Source organism: Pseudorca crassidens, chromosome 14 (assembly GCF_039906515.1).
Source record: "Pseudorca crassidens isolate mPseCra1 chromosome 14, mPseCra1.hap1, whole genome shotgun sequence".
Classification (NCBI taxonomy): Eukaryota; Metazoa; Chordata; class Mammalia; order Artiodactyla; family Delphinidae; genus Pseudorca; species Pseudorca crassidens.
This window is the reverse complement of record NC_090309.1, coordinates 80,234,883-80,250,624: the sequence shown is the minus strand read 5'-3', so window position 1 is coordinate 80,250,624 and position 15,742 is coordinate 80,234,883. Positions and strand designations below refer to the sequence as shown.

At 47.7% G+C, this 15,742-nt stretch overlaps 1 long non-coding RNA gene across 1 annotated transcript; it reads left to right on the top strand.

Moving 5' to 3' along the window:
• Positions 1–232: 232 nt before the first annotated feature.
• On the top strand, positions 233–13,291 carry LOC137205723 (uncharacterized). The gene is made up of 3 exons (XR_010934277.1): positions 233–297; positions 883–1,053; positions 12,243–13,291. It is a non-coding gene; the product is annotated as an uncharacterized lncRNA (long non-coding RNA).
• The last annotated feature ends 2,451 nt before the right edge of the window (positions 13,292–15,742 follow it).

Here is a 15,742-nt window from a genome sequence, read left to right as displayed (position 1 = left end):
GTGTCCTGAGGAAAATCCATCTTCAAAACCTAAGTACGGAAACAAGTCCATCATGAAATCATACAGTGTTTGGGAACAGGCATCCAGTCTATATTTATTCCTAGAATCTTCTTCAGCACCCAGGTAATAAATAGCTCTTATTTTGGCTGTCACCATAGGCACAGGATAATCTAGGCTGTCTAGAACAGGCTGTCCATTTTGGCAGTGAGAAAGGCCCTCAGTTCCAACAGAGCAAGCCCAGACATGGACGAGGAGTGTTTCCAACCCGCACAGAGGCAGCTCAGAGGCAGCAGTGGGGTAGGTGCTCTCGGAGTCCCGGGACAGGGCCAGCAGGCTCGGTGCTGCAGGATCACTGGTGATGGATCTGGGTGGGCCTGGTGGGAGAGGACATAGAGGCGGTGGAGGAACCTCGGGGTTCTGGTCCAGAAAAATCTGTGTCCAGCCCCACCGGTGACTCACAGGGCCTCATCTTCCTCCCCGTGGACCAGACTTGCTGGAACGGACTGCCTTCTCCCCGCCAGACTGAGGGTTAATGAGATCATGTCTCCTCCTGGCTTTGCGCTCCTTTGGGAAAGTTGCTGTAACAACAGAGGGTGTTATCACCACCGGGGACACCAGAAGTTCGCTGGGACGGGTAGGTGAGAGCTCCAGTCTCCAGGGCCTTGGGATATCCACCTGCTTTCATGTTCTCCCTCGACTCCAGGCCTCCCAGTGCCTTGAGCGAGTAGGAGGGGCCTGAGGTCGAGCTGGAGGGGCCGGGTCAGGCCAGTCCGAGGGCAACTCTGGGCTGCCCTTCCGCCTGCGGGCTGGCCCTGCATCCCTGGGGCTCTACGATTTGGAGGCCCTGTTTCTTCTGACCGTAGGTAACGCTTTCTTCTTTAGGGAGGACTCCCTGCAAGGCAGCTGTGAGGAAGTGTCAGCTGACCCCTCCCTCACATCACTTTGGAGCCTATGACGACAGGAGGGAAACGCATGCTAGCCAGCTGCTGTGCTGGAGACAGCCTGGGCCCCTAATATTCCTGATTTGATCTGATGAGGATGCCACGCTATCAGGTGGGAATTATGGTCTCTATGTTCTAGATGTGAACCGGGGCCTGAGCTGGGACCCAGCTGCCCACGGGCCACAGTTCAATTAGGCAAATCGAGCGTCACATCCAGCCCCCCCCGAGTGTGGGGCTGCCCTTTGGTCCTGCTCCCCTGCCCCCCATGTCCGTGTTCCTGCCCATCTCCTTCGCTCTCTTCTCCTTCCGCCTTCCCGAACCTTCTGTGGCCTACTGGTCATTGCAACCCAATTCACCCCTTCTTTCCTCACCACTCTCCCAGCCGGAGGGGTCCCAGAAACAAGGCAACAAACTCCCTCAGCTCGACAGTGTCACGTGTGCCAGAGAGGCTATTCATCCCTTTCCTCTCAGTCTCCCCCAGCCTGTAGCGTCTGGCTTCTGAAACGTGTCAGCATCTTCAGGGCAGAAAAAGGTGTTTCTTTTTAAATTTTCTGTGTTTCTAATTGTTACAGTGAAGACACTGAACCTGTTCACTCTCTGACACTTGCCCCCTGGGGGTGGAACAGTCAGCAGAACTGCTCGTCCTCAGGTGTATCCCGGAGCCTGTGGGAGGAGGGTACAGGGTGACGGACGGTAGACTTTGCTGGGCTCTTACGGCAGGCCAGGCTCTGTTCCCGCCGAGCGGGCCTTACACCGCGTAATTCTTGCAAAATCGTCAGTGGGTGAGCACACTTACGATCATCACTTCGGCACTCCACTCTCCTGCTTCCGAGGAAACGTGATCCTCGCAATGGCTGCCGCGTAGACACACAGGGGCACGGAGATGGGAGACACTGATTGGGCTGAAGGGGCTGGGGCAAGTTTGCAGAAGGTGGCAATGAGCTGGGTCTGGAAGCCGGAGAAGCTTGGGAAGGGCTCCGTGGGGCGCAGGAGGGAGCTGTGCGTGGGTCAGCGTCCGGCCCCCCGGAGGCCGGACCCGCTCGACGCACAGCTGCATACACTGTTGGCAAAGGTACCAGGGCTAGGTCAGCAGAGCCCCACCTGCCTGCCCGGGGATTTGTACCTTGCCCATCAGGAATGAGACGTTGGGTAAGTACAGTTGGTTATCCTTATTTGCGGTAGCTGTGTTCTGTAAAGTCACCGCAAACATGGGATTAGGGCATATAGGACCATCGTTGCCAGAGGGAACACAGGAATGGGTCCCTTTGAGCCTCTGGTCACAAGATGTTCACCAACCAATCAATACAAAACCTTGTTTTTTGTATGTTTCTGTTTAAAGACATCTTGTTTAATAGATACCATTGATTCATTAACGTGGAACTCACAGCCACCAGTGCTGTAACTCACGCCTGAAGGAAGCTCTTCTAACACAGGTATTTTCTCTGTAAGGCATATCATAGCCTTCCTGCGCTTAGGAACACTAGACAGCACTAAGGAGGAGGGCCATTTTAAACAGTGCCATCACCAGCAAAAAGTACAAAAACATGAAAAACATGCCACTTAACAGACCGCAGAAAGGACCCTTGTTGACAACATGAGAACGTGGATTCGGGTGAACCAAAGGTTTCGTTTCGCTGCTCTGTGCGTGTCCACAAGTGACCGTGAAAGTGCTGTGAGTATAAATGTCTCGAGTAAGTGAGTTCGCATTCATGGAATCTGTGAGTAATGAGGATCGAGTATAGTCAGCTGGGTTTCAGGAATTCTCTCACAGGAACGCAGAGGCTGCTTCACAGTGGCCCTGGGCCGTCTAACCTCCAAAGGTACTGGGAGTGAGAGTCTGATGTCCTGCCCCTGGAAGCCCCCCATGTGCCCGTAGAAGCTGCCCCAATCAACGGATGGGATTCACACGCCGGTTTCCATCCAAAGCAGCTTGCCCTGTACTCCGTGTTTAGATTTTCTCAGCAGCCACAAGAGGCGGCCTGGGAAAGGGTTACCCTCACTAGAAGGAATGGAAACTGAGGCTCAGGGGAAGTGAGTGGCCACACTCCTGAGAGCAATGTCAGGCTTCTTTCCAACTCATCTCCATGTCTCAAATATTTAGTCATAGTGATGCCTTAAATGTGAAATTGTTTCCACTTGCGTAGAAAGGGGGTTCAGTAAAGATGAACTTGCAGAAAAGAAAAAAATAGGGGCCACAGCTCTGTGTTCTAAACTCTGATTAGCTGGGGCTGTGTGTTCCCTACACAAACGGACTAAAGCACGAGCATCTATATTATTGTTCTTGGGGAGAGAATTGATTTGTGTCCCATAAATATCCCAGCATCAGAGCTGTGGTTACCACTAACTGCTGCTGTTTCAAATAAACTCTGGGTCAGTAGACTATCATGACCACTGAATATAACTGCTCCTACGTTTCTTTGTAGATCCGCTTCTTGACGTCCTTAAATTTTTGGAAATATTTCAAGGAATCCCTGACCTCGTCTTCTTGTACTTCAGCACAGGAGAATAAGTGACATTTTGCCTGACTCTCATTCAATTTATAGCCAACGATTCATGGGTGGGGTTGTGCGGGGACAGGTGGTGCAACTGTGCTTGCAGCCTCATTTTTCTTTCTGGACAGGAAGGCTGTGGGATTCTGGGTCACCTTTCACCCCAAATATGGGCTCCCCAACTCTCTGGCCTTGTTCCCTCTTCTACAAAAGTGGGTGGTGGTGGTGGTGGGGGTGAAACACCACCCTGTCTTCCTTCCAGCACTGCCCTGAGGGTTACAGAATTGAACCAGGTATGTGAGAGCATCTTGTAGGATGCAAAGTCCTGCACTGTTTTGTCTGTTAAACAAAAGTCTAGTTCCTAGGTCTGGCAAAACCGAGGTTATCTTTTTGGAAAATGACAAAAGGAACAACATCATAGCTTAGCAAAAGCAGGTTCTGTTCTTTGATTAACAAATAAAATTGCGAACACTAATAGATAGGTTAGTTTATCAGGTGTTATCTGGACTTTATTTTTAAATTGTGGTCAGTGTGATGCAGGGATGTACAAATCTGTGGTCGATAGGGCTTTATACATAAATGCACACACTGTGCCTATACGTGTGTGTTCTGTTTTGTATATTAAGAACAACCAACATGGAATATATACATATTAAAAAACGGCGCTTATTTTTAGGCCTGTGTAAATTCTTGATCCAAACGTTCAACTGGGTAGGCAGCCCCTGTGAATACACATGGAGTTTTAAGACAAATGTTCCTCCACATGTATGGCTTTGCATGCTCCAGAGAAAAGGCTCATTGTCTCAAGGAGGCATAGCGGGGAACCCAAAGGCAGGAAGGTCTCGCCCCAGCTTTTCCAAGGACTCGAACTCTGACCTCATGTAAGGTACTTAATTTCTCTGCCCCAAATTCCTCCCTCCGGACTTGTCCCATTGACAGAAGTGTCCATTCATCCAGATGCTTTCACCCTCTCCCAGGCCATGCAATCACGCCCAGTATTCGTCCCACACAACCCATGTACATCCTTTAAAGATGCCTGTTATCTGCAGACCTTCGGGGCGGAGAGGTTGGAAGGACATACATCAGACCAGGAGAAAACACGCTCCCCGCCTGTTTTCAATAACTCGAGGAAGAGGCTTGGTGCCGAAATGGAGGCATTTCTTCCAGCATCCTCTGCTCCAGAATGATCCCTTTTACGAACCTGGCTAAGAAAACACGGGCAGAGGACTCTGGGAGCTTCATGCCCTCCTGGCCCTCCCATTTATCCAATTGACACTGATCAGACCCACATTGGCAAATGAAAGCCTCCTCTTTCCTTCTGTTTGTATGAGTTACTCACAGGGGCAATTTGAACGGATTGGATTTCCCCTTGGAAATGCTGGTATTTCCATGATTTGAAAAGTCTGGCTCAATTAGAATAATCTTCAGGCACTTCCTCTCCTTTTATGCAGGTAAATCATGGATAATTTAAAAGCAAAAGAACCTTTTGGACCATTGGGCCTGCCGCTTTCATCTCCTCGCCCTGGTAATTGCCCTTCCATTGTGAGACCTCCGTGGTTAGCTGGGAGCCTGATTAAGAGGTGAAGGGTTGGGCCTCGGTGAAGGGAGGGTCGAGGGCCACCACACATGGCCTCTCCTTCAAAGACACTTCCTCTGCAGCAGGTATGTTAAATACCAAACTTGCGTCGGGTTACGCTTTCAATCGATGCCATACGATCCCAAGTGCCCAGACAAAGGCAGGCCGTGATTAGAAAGTTCAAGACTGAATGCTTCTGGGGGCAGGGGGTAATCAAGTGCCTGGAGATGGGGAGGGAGACGGCCAGGCGAGCTGACAGTGGTATGTGGCACCCCCCAGAACATGTTTGGAACAAGAGAAAATTGTTCTGTTACCTCGGCTGCCCACGTTTCCATCTGGCGCGCGATGCAACTTACTTTGCCCCACTTTCTGCAGCGCTGTGGGGATTGGCTGAACCACACGGGGGAGGGCTGTTTTGACTTCCAGCTTTAATGAGGCATGTTTGCATATTCTCTGCCCCATCCACCTTGGAGAGGGGGGATGCCTTGTTGGGATGGGTGGGGCTGTGGAGGGAGGTGGGATTCCAGCTGTGCCCAGCTGCAAGAACGCTCAGAGCAGCTAGGCTATCCTGCTCATTTTTCTGGATGGAGAAACTGAGGCCCAGGGTCACTCAGTCTGTGGTATCCCAGCGGTGCTAGAACTTGGGGTCTTGGCCAGTCCCCCTCGGCACCCCGGCTGTGGGCTGTCGCAAGGTCATCTGCCTTCAGCCGTAACTCCATCCTGTGGCCCTGCCCTGGCCTACTCAGGCCTCACCAGCCCGCAGCCACACCCAGAGGCCACATCTGAGACTCGCTGCCAAGCTGGGGGGGTCCCCGAGGAGCAGGCAGCCAGGTGGGAGCAGGCAAGAGTCAGTGCGACAGGCCACGTGTTCTCAGTGCAGCCACGAGGGCCAGCCTGGGGCAGAGACAGGAGCGGGGGATGGGGTCAGGAGCTCCTGTGCTCAGGGTCCAGCTCTGCTGTGCCCTTGATCAGATCCACTTTGGAGAAGTTTCCCTTTCCCACTCGGATCTCGCTTTTGTCCCTCTGTAACGTTGTGGAGGCAAAGCTGGTGATTGTGAGGGATTCCCACGAACGCTCAACTTCACAGTCACCTTTGGGTCTGTGCGATTGAACGTTCGGCTTTAGCAAGAGCTTTCAATGGTGACTCCTCAACAAAAGGCTGCAGGGCATCAGGGAGCCTCTCTGGGAAGCACAGCACAGACACGCCGGAGACGAGGATGCTGGGAGTAAGTGGGGAGCGACAGGCAGAGAGAACAGCCGCCACCAGCCTGGACCAGACCTAAGGGCCTCCCAGGACTGCCCCTCGGTGGCTGGAATGCCAGGGGAGGCCTTAAAGTGGATGAGCACATGGCCAGAGAATGGCAGCGACAGAAAATGGAACACAGTGGAAACAAACTCAACACCTATTTATTGGACAACCTGATGAACGGCAGTTCCTATTCATAAACAGATTAAAAGATATTCTTTCTAACACTCCTGCTTCATCTCCAAAAACGCTGGGAATCAGGGGTGATGAGTGTCTCAGTGTCTCTCACTTGGTTTCATTTTGGTTCCTTTACCTGTCCATAGCACAGTGGTTGCTTCGCTGGTTACACTGTAACCATCGACACATCCGCTGCAGCTGGAGGGCAAGGAGTGTTTCTGTTCCCAGCCCCTCCTGCCTGCACCCGTCTGCACAGGCTAAAGGGTTCCTCCTGCAATGTATGTTGTATGGGATTGAGTTTGTTTCCCAGGCAGGTGCAAGGGGTCCTATTTTAGAGCAGAGCCTGAGAGGGTCCAACACTTGCATCATGAGTTATTTCCCATGAGACTGTAGACCTGTTTCTTCAACATCCTGCCTCTTGGGATCCTCCCTTATAAAAAGGGTGTGAGTGCACCTACCAGAGCCACGGCGCGTGTTTGCAATAATAATGGCTCACCTTCACTGGGCACCTTCTGCTAGGCGCTATTCTAATCACTTTAGATGCAGAATTTGTTTTAATCATCACCACAATTTTATGAGTTGTTTACTATGACTATCCCTACTTTACAAATGAGGAAACCGAGACACAGAGGGGCTGCATGACTTGTCCGAGGCCACACAGCTAAGAAGTGGCAGAGACAGGATGCAACCCCACCAGGCAGTCTGGCGTCAGAGCCTGTGTGCGTGGTCTCTCTGTGCACTCAGCACCTCGCCGGGGCCTGGCTCAGGGTCGGTGCTGAACAGCAAATGCTGGTTCCCGGCTCTTTCTTTCTGTGGGCCATGTGGGTCCCGGCCCCACTGAGAGATGTGAGCCTCTTGTGGGGAAGATCTGGAGAGGGCGTGAGACCACCCACTGGGCAAGGAGATTGCCATTTCCCTGTCATTCTGAGTCAGGACCCTGGAAAAGTCCACAGCATCTCAGGAAACAAACAACCCACCTAGAATCTTGCTCCGTCTTCATCGGGATCGTCAGAGCCCTGGGCCTCCGGAGACCAGCTTCAGTATCCGCTCGGTTCCTGCACGCCCCTAATTAAGTTAGAAGAAGATCCAAGCCCCTGGGTGCTCCTTTCTCCAGGAAGCCCTTGAAAAATGCAGGGAGGCAGAGAAGTTCAAGGTTTGAGTATCTGCTGCCCTTGGTTCTGCTCAGGAATTCTTGAGCTGATTACACGGCTCTCATTTCAACAACGGCAGCTTTGTGTCCTGGGCCCTGGGAAGGCTCCTCACGGGCACCACCAGCGCCGCCACAGAGGGTCACCCCACCGGGAAAACACATCTGGAGAGAAGTATTTCCACCAGATTGAAAAATACTCCAGGGGCAACGTTTTCTTGAGGATTTCTTTTCTTTCTTCTTTTCCCTTTTTCATATGGGCTAATAGTTACGGCAGGGCCCCCATATTCTTAGAAATCCCTGGAATGAGTCTGGGTTGCAAGCCATTGGGAACGAAAGTGAATGTGGCGTGTCTCCTCTCTGAGCTCTCGTGGCCGGTGGCATCCAAGCTGTGCTCAGAGCAGAGGACACAGGCCTCTCAGAGGTCCAGGCTGCTCTGGTTCAAGGCCTGGGAGCCCACCACAGTCCTGTCTTGCTGCTTGAGAAACCTCACCATGGGCTGGGCTGAGCCCGCCTGTGTTCCTTTGGGCCCTTTCTTCTGGGAGATTTCTCAAGCACTGAATACATTTTTTTTTTTTTTTTTTGCAGTACGCGGGCCTGTCACTGTCGTGGCCTCTCCCGTTGCGGAGCACAGGCTCCGACGTGCAGGCTCAGCGGCCATGACTCACGGGCCCAGCTGCTCCGCGGCACGTGGGATCTTCCCGGACCGGGGCACAAACCCGTGTCCCCTGGGTCTCAACCACTGTGCCACCAGGGAAGCCCAGCACTGAATACTTTTGAGAAGTAGATTTAGACTATCTTTCTGCCCAAAGCCAGTCGCACAATTTTTTCTCATTTCATTATCCCCTGTCTCTCTCACTTTCCGAAAATTCCCACACTAACGTGGTAAGGAGTCCGGAGGTGAATGTGTGATCTCATCCTTGGGAGATGCAGTCTGACTGGGGATAGCCCAGACTCAAATGAAAGGAACATGAAATTCACTGTGCTCAGCCTGGATGCGGTGCACGGGGTCGCAGATCCAGGGACGCAGAATGAGGATAAACATTTATCCAGCATTTACTTTCAAACCAGCCACCATGCTCACCCTGCTTTACCTGATTCAGCCCTCACAAGAACCCCGTATAGATTACTTTTAAGCAGATGAGGAAATGGAAGCTGAGAGTGGTAACTGGTCTCTGGTCTCATATTGCTAAGTGATCAAACTGGAACTCCAAGCCAGGCCTATAGGACTTCCTAACTTGTGCCAATAACACACCATGGGATGGAGTGTTATTGGCACAAGGGAAGGGATGGAAAAGAGGACGCGGGGCTGAGGATGGCCCTGAATCGTGTCACTGGAGGAAAGGACGTGACAACAAAGTCGATTCTTATCATTCGTGGCAAATACATTCTATAACGTCACTGCAAACACTGCATTAGTGAACAGAGCTCAAGAAAGAAACAGAGAGAAGGTAAAACTATTGCAGAGACAAGCATTGGAAGGAACAAAAAAATTGGAATGAAAAGAATAGTAAGGCAGGAGGATCTTTCCCAAAGGAGGAGAGAGCTGGCATTTTTGTGAACTGCTTTGATGACTTCAAGGGCTCTGTGACCAAGGATGCCATTTCCAACATCCAGCTCCTAACCAGAAGCTCGAACTAGCACTCAAGTGACTTAGCTTTTCAAAAACTTGGCCACTGAAGGTGCTGGGGATAATTCAGAAACAGAGAGACAAATGGAGTGTTTGGGGGCATTTATTATGCACCAGACATTTTTCTTATTTTATCTTCAAAACACAGTGTATGTGCTTTTAATCAATTAGTGACTTAAAACCCCAAAACCAATTCACGTTAATAGAGAAAAACTTGTAATGTAGAGAAAGGAAAAGGCAGGAGATTTTAAACAATCATTTCTCATCACCCAGCAATCGCCACTTTGAAAATCCATTGCACGGTTCCAAAATTTTATGAAAATATGTATGTTTTTCCTAAATGGGATTATATTACACATCCTGTTTTTAACAAGTTTTTTTCCCAGTTAACGATATGACTTCTTCTCTGTCATTAAAGATTCGATCTCATTTTAGTGCTGCAGCGTATTTCATTACATTGCACTGCCTTGATTTACTTGGTCTACTGTGTCCAAGGCCCAAGCTTACTAAGTGCTTAGTAAATATTTGTTGAATGACTTACTTGAAAGAATGCTGAATAGTTAGGTTGTGTTTCTAAATATTTGCTGTTACAAACAGCGCTGGAGCAAACATCCTCTTAGCTAAATCATTAACATGTCTGTAACTATTTCCTTAAGACCAATCCTCAAGAGTGGAATTGTTTGGTTAAAGAGTATGACCATCTTTAAAACTTTTGGATCATCTCCAAAAAGGTTATGCCAGTTTGCATTCCCACCTACAGTATCAGACAACGCACATTTTCTTTCATCTCAGCCAATCCTTGGCATTTTTAAAAAGTCTTTTCTAATTTGATAGATCAAATATGGAATTTCATTTTGGTATAATTTGTAATTCTTTGATACTTAGTGAATTTGAGTATTTTTTCATGTGTTTATTGACCATTTATGTATCTTTATGAATTTTCTTTTTATGTCTGTTGCCCATTTAAAATTTTGTTGTTGTTTGTTGTTGTTACTATTGACTTACAAGTGCTCTTTGTATTAAAAATATTATTCCATGGGTACATATAAAGTTGCAAATTTGGTGTTTTCTCTTAATTTCTTTATCATTTTTAAAGACTATACAGTCACCCTAATCCTCCATTTATGTCTCTGTGCTTTGATTTTGTGCTCAGAAAGGCCTTCTCCACCTCCAAGGTTATAGCTCTTCAGATATGGAGGTTTTATCCCTGTTTTTCAGGTAAGGAAAAATGAGATTCATAGAGTCTTAAGTTAGATAGCTCATGAGTAAGATTTTGTGTTTGACCTCAGAACTCCACGCTCCTTCTGCTAAATCAGGCTGCCTCCTTTATCCAACAATATTCTGAATTACTTGAGTCACTTCTATTGAGCAGTTGATCTACATACGTGTAGAGGCTGAGAGGTTGGTCATACTTTCAGAAGTAGATCTCCAATCAGAAAGACTAAAAGTTAATCCTGGAAAATCACACCTAATCTCCTCTACTCAGCTCTGCCATGTCAGCAGCTCCCCTGTGGAGACCCCAAGTTCTCAGAAGTCAGTACACTTTCCTGTAAGCATGTCCTCGAAGGAGCATGGGGGCCTCTGATGGGAGTCAGACATTTCACCTGCTACTAAATTACTCTGATAAATATGGAGCCTGCAGAGTGGAAGGACAGCTACAGCCTTGACCTTCAGATGCTTTGTGAAATCCTTAGCTGTTCCCCCACTGCCCTTCCAGCCTCATATCCATCCACCATGCCAAGCTCCAGGTTTGGGAGAGAAGAAGCTGGAGAGGCAGGGAATGATTTCCTGCAATGCCCGAGTTCCATAAAGGACATCATTTGGCCGTTATGCTCTTCTGGGCTTGGCCACACCTGGAGAGAAAATCGATAAAATGATAAAGAAATTAGGAGAAAATGCCAAATTTGCGACGTTGTATGTACACGTGCATTAATATTTTTAATGTCAAGAACACTCGTAAGTCAATAGTAACAACAACAAACAGCAACGACATTTTAAATGGGCAACAGACGTAAAAATGTGCGTTTCCTGGGAAGGTCTCCCAGTCATCCCTATGAACTTACATAATAAGCTAACAACAGGTACAGACTCAGAGGGAATTTTTTTCTTCCTCTTTTCATCAACTTCTTTTTGAAAAAAAAATCCATAATAACCGTTGTACCTTCAGTAAACACTAAATGAATAACAGTCTTCAGGTTATTCTGACTTACTTTTACCACATCCCTGAAAAAGTAAAGGGAGATACCATAGAGAAACTAACAACAGCCTCTCTGAACCTATGTCTCTTGAAACAGAAAATATGACTTAGTTTTTGCTGTTTTTCTCTTACAGAATAAATCACTATGGCGCCTTTAATAGAGATTCAGAGAATAAAGTCAACTTTTTTGACTGATTATAGATTTGGAATATTTACTCAACCCCGTGACTTTTGGGAAACGGGTGTGAGACAAGGATTCACTGTGTAATTCCAGACTTAGTTACGAGCAACTGTGGAGGTTGTCTACGGTCAGGAACCGCATCAGCTCCTCCCCAAGGCACAGGGGCCTCAGTCATGTGGGCCGGGGGACGGGCAGGGCCTAAGCTGTGGGAGCTGGTGGAACCAGAGGTCTGAGCAGCAGTGAGCTAAAAACTCTTTAACTAGCCATGTCACCCTGCACACATCTTTCAAGAGACTTGGGGGATCCAGGGCAGCAGCTTTTATTGTCAGCCAGTGCTTGGCACCTCGATATGTTGACAGCCCATGCTGTCAGACCGGGACATCCTGGCTGGACAGGAGCCCTCGGCTTCCCCAGTGCCAGTCCCCCCAGCTTGGCGGGTGCACCTACAGATGACATTCAGTGTGGTGGAGCTACCATTCTTGCTCATAGGCTACCAGTTAGGTGACGCAGCAACATAATCAATTTCTAGATCCACCCCTTCTATTTTTTACAATTGCACAAGTAATGTAAGTTAATACAAAGTCAAAAAGAAGAAATACGAATAGAGTAAATAGAATAAAATGTGAAAGCCCGACTTCTCCCCTTTCCTCCTGCACAGAGTTTGGCATGGAGTGGAGTTCTGAGGCCATGGAGGTCCCGGGGTGAGATGCAGACCCTTCCTGTTTCCGTCTGTGCGGAAGAGTCCTCGGGCCGGCTGATGGAGGACTTCATGGCCTTCGATCTGCTGGTGTAGGAATGGACTCCCAGCAACCTCCTCCATGTTTATTTCTGTTCTTCAGATAATTAGGAATCTCGGGAATGTGAGGTGATTCTGGTATTTTTAAAAGGCAAGTAAAATAAATGTCTGGACAACTCAGTGAAACTCTAAGCTCCTTTTCTCTCCACCAGCTGCACCTTGCTCTGGAAAGTAGCAATGCTCTGGGAAGTGACAAATGGACCCTCCTTTGTCTATTTCATGTCTGTGACACCAGGTAGGGTATCTCGGTTTCTTCCAGTCAGTTTCCACTCCTTAGGGATGTGTACATTATTTTGTTTTTAAGCTGGCCGTTTGTGGAAAGTGACAGAGGTGCCAAGCCTCTTGGAAGCTCATGGAAAAGCTGTTCAGAACCGAAGTAATGTTCTGCTGTGATGGAACAAAAGAAAGAAATCAAAGGATGGTGGGATCCCTGGGGCGCCCGGGATTGCCCTTTGCCCTGCCTCAGTCATAAAGACCATATTTTTGACATCCAAGCTGCCTCCACTAATAATTTCACTGACTTTCCAGCTAGCATCTTCTCAACTGGGCACTCCCAACTCTGGAGCTGACTTTCTACCAGTATCTGGGCAACCCTGGCATGCCTGCCTCTGAAATAAGGACCGTTGCCAACTCTACGTTTGGTTGGGATCTTGCAAGTCCCCGACAGAGCCTGTGAAGGCCGAGCTGGGCACTCCTTCCTGCTCCAGGCAGAGTTTGGTTTGGAGCAGAGCTAGTTTTCCTCCAAGATGTCTCAATCAGCAGGGCCTCCACGACTTTTTTTTTTTTTTTAAACATCCTCTCACAGCCTATGTTCGAAGCATCAGACATGTGAGTGATTCTTTCATCCTTTCCAGGGAAATTGTGGGGAGCTGAACCAGGACGACAGGATTTGGAACCTGGGAGGGGTTTCCATTGTCTACAGTGCCCTATCACCAGTCAAATCCAGTGTGTAGGTTAATAAGGCTTAAACTTTAAAGGAAGGTTGAACATCTGATTGACAAGCTGGTGAATAAGAGTCCAGGGGGAAGTTCTGTGCTTGGAAAATTACCCATGCTGTTGAATTTCAAAGAGCATGAGTTATCAGTTAGGCGAGAGCAGGCACCTCTGAGAGTTTAACTTGCACTGAAATACCAAATTATTCTGCTAGATTCCAGTTTCCAGTTGGCCCAAAGACTGGCAAATCAATTGCCTCAATTAATTGCTATTTATTGTTCTTGGGTCAAAGAGTGGCTAGAACCCCGTCCTCAAGTCTGAATCATCTACTGTGACCGCTGAGATCATATGCTGAGGTGGCCAAAATCAGCTTTGCTGGTGCCAAAATGTTGAATGAGTGTTTTGTCCTCCGGAGGACAGGTAATGTATCAATGCCTTTTACACTGAGTACTGATACAATCTAAAATAAGATTATTTGGGGCTTTTTTATTTCAAGAAGTCCAAAATAATACTTACCATGCAGCTTGACATGCTGCAACCTTTGGGATTTGCTTTAAAGACGATCAGAAAGTTACTCAGGGATGGTTCATCCAGGCGTCCTGGGCTCATGTTCATGAAACCCTGATCCTTGGCTTCCTGGACAGCAGCTCCCATGAGGATGCTTAGAATCCTCTTGTAGACATAAGAAGAGTCCATAGCAACATCAAATAGGGATAGCTGACCTTTCTGGTTAAACAAGTTAATGATATAAAAGATATGTTTTTATTTTTATTTTTTTTGCGGTACGCAGGCCTCTCACTGTTGTGGCCTTTCCCGTTGCGGAGTACAGGCTCCAGGCGCGCAGGCTCAGCGGCCATGGCTCACGGGCCCAGTCGCTCCGCGGCATGTGGGATCTCCCCGGACCGGGGCACGAACCCGTGTCCCCTGCATCGGCAGGCGGACCCTCAACCACTGCGCCACCAGGGAAGCCCCTAAAAGATATGTTTTTAAATTGAAAGAAACTCGTCCCCTTCTCTAGCACAATTTTAAAAAACATTTTCTGTGAAAGTGTCCGACTTTGTCCAGTACATATATACCTTTACAAAACTCTAACCATGGTAAAAGATGCATTTGGTGTCTTGATTTTTTTGTTCTTAACATTATACTAGAAATATTTTAATGGTGTCATAATTACTTTTTTTTGTGTGTGTGGTACGCGGGCCTCTCACTGTTGTGGCCTCTCCCGTTGCGGAGCACAGGCTCCGGACGCGCAGGCTCAGCGGCCATGGCTCACGGGCCCAGCGGCTCCGCGGCATGTGGGATCTTCCCGGACCGGGGCACGAACCCGTGTCCCCTGCATCGGCAGGCGGACTCTCAACCACTGCGCCACCAGGGAAGCCCATAATTACTATTTCTGATGACTGCACAATATTCAAATACATGGGTGGCCATCTTCTGTTTAGGGAGCATTTAAAATTTAAATAAAATTTTTACTAAATTTTATCTTTAATGTACATTTTTAGAAAAGAAAAAGTGACATAAAGGGCATGATTATTTTGGTGACTTTTTCTACATGTTGTAATATAATTTTCTAAAACATATAATGTTATCAGAATATGAGTGCACTAGTCACACTTAACTTTACCAGCATTGGGGATTATCGAATTTTTAAAATTATACTGGAAATTTGCTAAGGGAGTAGAATCAGGTGCTCTTACCACACACACCCAAATGGTTGGTAAGTATGCCATTTGGAAATGATAACCAGCTTCACTAATCACCTTACTGTGTAATTATTTCACTATATATATATATATAATAGAATATAGCACTATATATATCACTATATATGTGAGTGTAATGTGTAATCACATTATACACTTTAAATATGTATAATTTTTATTAAAAAGTAAATAAAACATTTTAAAAAGGAAAAAAAATTCAGGTAAATCTCTGATTATCATTTGCTGTAAAGATTTTAGCACAAGACAGAACGCGAGAAGTAAATGCTTAACAGAAGTCACCGAACCCCCCAGTGAGCTGAAAACAGGCATTTGAAGAAACAGATGTGCTGGGATTAGGGAGTCAAGTCAGGGAATTCATGGCTATTGAATTAAACAGGACGACAGTAGTTTCAGACTGAACCCAACTGCCACTGCTCCAGCGGCGTTGGGCAGAGTCAACGACTCCCCCTTCAGGGAACACCAATGTTTGGCTTGATGAGAGGGATTCTCAGTCCAAGGTACTGGAGGTAACACCTCGGCCTGTCATTTATTATTATCTTTAGGGAACCAGATATAGCATAGAAATGGATCCAGGTAACAAAGGTGGAAATATCATCCTTGCTCTAAAATTTTTGATGGAAATCATGCTAACGATCAATAACACATGTCCTCTCCAAGCTCCACCACGTCTCAGCTCTGTTACCTTGGTGAGTAATTTAACCTCTC